Raw genomic sequence first — 5,301 nt, 5'->3', positions numbered from 1 at the left:
AGACCCTATGAAGTTATGCAGATAAGTTGTTCGATAAAATGACTAAATGAACTTCCCTATAGAATATGAAGTATATTGATACCAATCCTTTGTATGATATAGATTACCACATGTACGAGATGCGAGGTTAAACTTGAACCTCGTCACTACTTCACCGAGGTTAAACTTGATACTTACTGAGTATATGTTGTCCTGTACTCATACAATACTTTTGCACAGATCCAAGTGCTGGAGATAACGATCCTCGAGAGTGAGCTTTTACTGTTCGGAAGGATTCAAGGTAGTGTTGTATGAATGCTGCAGACCTTTCCAGTCCCCTTCTCTTATTTTCATATTGTTGTATTACTTTCAAATAGTATTGTACTTATTGAGACTCATTATGTATTCTGTTTAAAGCTCATGACTTGGTATTACTTGGTTTTGGGACTTTGGATTATGTTATACCATTTTGGATTTGTTGGAACTTTATTCCATCACTTATGCTAAATTTATACCAATTATATCTTATTTTGATGCTTTGTATTGTTGTGATATTGGCATACCTAGTCTTAGAGGTTAGGTTCCATCACAACCATTGGTGGGATTTTTGATTGTGATAAGTTGGTATCAGAGCTCTAGGTTCGTAGGTTCAAGAGTCATGAGCAAATCTAGTAGAGTCTTGCAGATCGGTACAGGGACGTTTGTATTTATCTTCATGAGGCTACTAGGCCATTAGGAAACTTTACTTTCTTTTATTGTTTATTGTGAAGATTTGTTTATTCCAAAGTTTGAATCTTTACTCTTTTATTCTCTCACATATGGTAAGGACACATTCTGCTGGATCAGCTGATCAGGCACCAGTACCCCCTGTTAAAGCTGCGAGATGCCGGGATTGAGGTAGAGTCTGTGATGGGGCACGCGCCACAGCTAGAGCCCATGCTAGAGCAGTAGTTATGGAGACACCAATAGCTTCAGCTGAGGAGTAGGAGCCTGATCATGTTGAGCAGGTGGGACCCACTCGCGCACCTGAGGGGCCTATTGCTACCCCCGGACTTTAGGAAACCTTGGATCATTTTATAAGTATGTTCGATAGCTTGGCCCAGACAGGGTTGATTTAGGTCGCACTAGCTACTTCGCAGTCTAGGGGAGGAGCCTAGACACCCATCACTCGTATACCAGAGCAGCTAACTCATGTTTATTAGGCATCAAGTGTTATGTCGGGGAAACCAGTAGTTGCAGTTCATCCTGAGGTAGGGCCAGTAGTGTCTGCTGAGTAGTAGAAGAGGTTGGGGAGGTTTTAAATACTACACCCTCCCTAGTTCAGTGGAGGGGCTTCTGAGGATGCACATGGTTTCTTAGATCAGTGTCATCGGATTCTGCATACTTTAGGTTTGGTGTGGTCGAACGAGGTAGACTTTACTACTTTTCAGTTGATAGGGCCGACATACAGATGATGGTAAACTTATGAGACAAGTAGACCAGCTAGCGTAGCACCAATTACATGGTCCCAGTTCTCAGAGCTTTTCCTATAAGAGTTTATTCCTTAGAATCGCAGGGACGGGTTGCCCAATGAGTTAGAGCACTTACGCCCGGTGGGTAGAGAGTGACCTAGTATGCTATGAGGTTTACAGAGTTATCTCGCTATGAAACTCCTTTAGTTTCTATTGAGAGGAGAGAGTCCATAGATTTTTTAGGGAATCACCTAAAACCTTAGATTTGGAATGGCACGAGAGATGGAGAGTGAGACTGCATTTTATTAGGCTATGAGATTGCTAGAAGGTTAGAGCGTATCCACAGGTAGAAGAAGGATAATAGGGAGGAAAAAAAGCCTCACGGTTCTAGAGGATTTAGTGGCTTCTACTCTGCGGCCAAGGTTCAACATGGTAGAGGTCATTTCAGTTGACCAGTTCAGTATGCACTTCAGGTTTCACGTAGTGCTTTAGCTAGCCATGGATTTCAGAGCACTCGTGCCAGGTAGTTATCCTTCAGTACACCTCCTGCGCGAGGTTCTTACATCGATTATTCAAGTTGTGCAGGGTAGATTCAGTTCCAGCAGCCACGCCCGTAGTGAGGTTGTTTTGAATGGTGATACGAGGTATATTATGAGAAATTATCCCAGACTTTGGACGAGTGTACTTCAGCAGGGTACCCATGCTATGATTCCCGCTCTAGATAATAAACCACTTGTACAACCAGTTAGAGGTGGAGGACAGGGGGTGGAGGTCGTCATAGAGGGGGAGGCCAAGCTCGTTTTTACACTTTCCTTGGTAGGACTGAGGCAATCGCATCAGATGCAATCATTACAAGTGTTGTTCCAGTCTGTTATTGAGATACTTTAGTTTTATTTGATCCGGGTTCTACTATGTGTCATCCTACTTTGCTTCATATTTGGATATATCTCATGATTCCTTGGAACTCTTGTTTATGTGTCTATACCCGTTGGGGATTCTATTATGGTGGATCATATCTATCATGCTTGTGTGGTGACTATTGGGTGCTATGAGATGAGGGTTAATCTTTTGCTACTTAATATGGTGGACTTTTATGTGATTTTGGATATGGATTGGTTATCTTCGTACCATGCTATTCTTGACTGTCATGCTAAGACCGTGATGTTGGCTATGCCGGGGTTATCGAGGTTAGAATTGAGGATTTTGCTTGGTCACATTCCTAGTAGGGTGGTTTTTTTATTGAAGGCTTAACGGATGGTTGAGAAGCAATGCTTAGCATAGTTAGCTTTTGTTAGAGATGTCAGTGCCGATACTCCTACACTTGATTCAGTTCCCATGGTGAGATAGTTTCCAATTGTGTTCGCTATAGACCTACCGGGCATCCCACCCGATAGAGACATTGATTTTTGTATTGATTTGGCACCAGACACTCTGCCCATATCTATTCCACTGTATCGCATGGCACCAGCAGAATTGAAGAAATTAAAGGAATAGTTGCAGGAATTGCTAGATAAAGATTTCATCAAGCCGAGTGCTTCACCTTGGGGTGCACCAGCAAAATTTGTGAAAATAAAAGATGGCTCCATGAGAATGTGCATTGACTACAGGGAATTGAACAAGGTTACCATCAAGAATAAGTATCCATTTTCGCGCATTAATGATTTGTTAGATTAGCTTCAGGGTGCTAGGGTGTTTTCTAAGATTGACTTGAGATGGGGGTACCATCAGTTGAAGATCAGGGTTTCAGACATTCCTAAAATGAATTTTAGGACTCATTATGGGCATTATGAGTTTTTGGTGATGTCTTTTGTCTTGACTAATGCCCTAACAACATTCATGCATTTGATGAATAGTGTGTAGCCTCATTTGGACTTTTTTGTCATTATGTTCATTGATGATATCCTAATGTATTCTCGTAGTAGGTAGGAGCACGAGTAGCATTTGAGGATGGTGCTCCAGGTTTTAAGGGAGAAGAAGTTATATACTAAGTTCTCCAAGTGTGAGTTCTAGATGGATTTAGGGGAATTCGTGGGCCACGTGGTGTCCGGTGAGGAGATTAATGTAGACCGAAGAAGATTGAGGCAGTTCATAGCTGGCCCAGCCCTTCTACAGCCACTAAGATGAGGAGTTTTCTGGGATTGGCTGGTTACTACAGTCGCTTTGTGGAGGGTTTCTCGTATATTGTAGTTCCATTAACTAAGTTGACTTAGAAGGGTACTCCATTCAGGTGGTCTAATGGTTGTGAGGAGAGCTTTTAGATGATCAAGACTGCTTTGACCATAACTCCAGTATTGGTGTTGCCTTCAGGATCAGGGTCATATACGATTTATTGTAATTCTTTGTGTATTGGTCTGGCGTGTGTGTTGATATAGGATGGTAGGGTGATTGCCTATGTTTCGCGTTAGGTGAAGCCCCATGAGAAGCGATCCAGTGCATGATTTGGAGTTAGTAGCTATTGTACACACGCTTAAGATTTGGAGGCATTACTTATATGGCATGTTTTATGGGGTGTATACGAATCATCAGAGTCTTTATCATTTGTTTAAATAGAAAGATTTTAATTTAAGGAAGCAACTATGGTTGGAGTTGTTGAAGCATTATATATCAATATTCTCTATCATCCAGGGAAGGCCAATGTGGTTGAAGATGCCTTGGGTAGGAAAACGGAGAGCATAGGGAGTTTAGCATTCATTCTAGCTGTGGATAAACCTTTAGCCATGGATGTTCAGGCGTTGGCCAATAGATTTGTGAGATTGGATATTTCTGAGTCGAGCAGAGTCCTTGCTTATGTTCTATCTCAGTCATCCTTGTTTGAGTGCATTAAGTCCCGTCTGTATGATTATCCTCACTTGCTTCTTCTAAAGGACACAGTGCAACACAGTGATGCTAAGGAGGTGACTATCGGTGATGATGGTGTGTTGCGACTTCAAGGTCGAGTTTACATTCCTAATGTCGATGGCTTGAGAGAGTTGATTCTTAAGGAGGCTCATAGTTTGCGGTATTCCATTTATCTTGGTGCTACGAAGATATATCGTGACTTGAAGAAGCATTATTGGTGGAAGAGGATGAAGAAGGACATTGTTGGGCAAGTTTTTAGGTGTTTTAATTGCTAACATGTCAAGAATGAGCATCGTAAACCGGGTGGTTTGCTTCAGAAGATAGATAAACCAGAGTGGAAGTGGGAGCGCGATACTATGGACTTTGTGGTAAGATTTCCATAGACCTTGAGGAAGTTTGATGTCATTTGAGTCATTGTGGATCGATTGACCAATTCGGCGCATTTCATTTTTGTCATGAGTTCCTACACTTTGTAGTAGTTAACTAGGATCTATATCATAAAGATTGTTTTCCTACATGGTGTACCTGTTTCCATCACCTCAAACCACGACACTTAGTTTTCTTCATACTTTTGGAGAGCGGTACAACGTGAGTTGGTCACACAGGTTGTGCTGAGTACTACGTTGCACCCTCAAACAAACGGTCAGTCAGAGTGGACAATTCAGATCTTAGAGGATATGTTGAGGGCATAAAATATTGATTTTGGAGGTCAGTGGGACTACTTTATACCTTTAGCGGAGTCTTCCTACAAAAATAGCTACCAGTCGAGTATCCAGATGGCTCCGTATGCGGCCTTATATGGGAGGCAATGATATTTTCCGGTTGATTAGTTCGAGCCCAGTGAAGCTAGACTATTGGGCACAGACTTGGTTCGTGATGACTTGGAGAAGGTAAAGTTGATTTAGAAGAGGCTTCGCATAGCACAATCCAGGAAGAAGAGTTATACTGAAAGGAGAGTCTATGATGTGGTATTCTTGGAGGGTGAGAAGGTTCTTGTTCGAGTTTTGCCTATGAAGAGAGTGATGGGGTTTGG

Source organism: Nicotiana tabacum, chromosome 21, assembly GCF_000715075.1.
Source record: "Nicotiana tabacum cultivar K326 chromosome 21, ASM71507v2, whole genome shotgun sequence".
In the NCBI taxonomy this organism is placed as follows: Eukaryota; Viridiplantae; Streptophyta; class Magnoliopsida; order Solanales; family Solanaceae; genus Nicotiana; species Nicotiana tabacum.
This window is presented reverse-complemented; position numbering follows the sequence as displayed.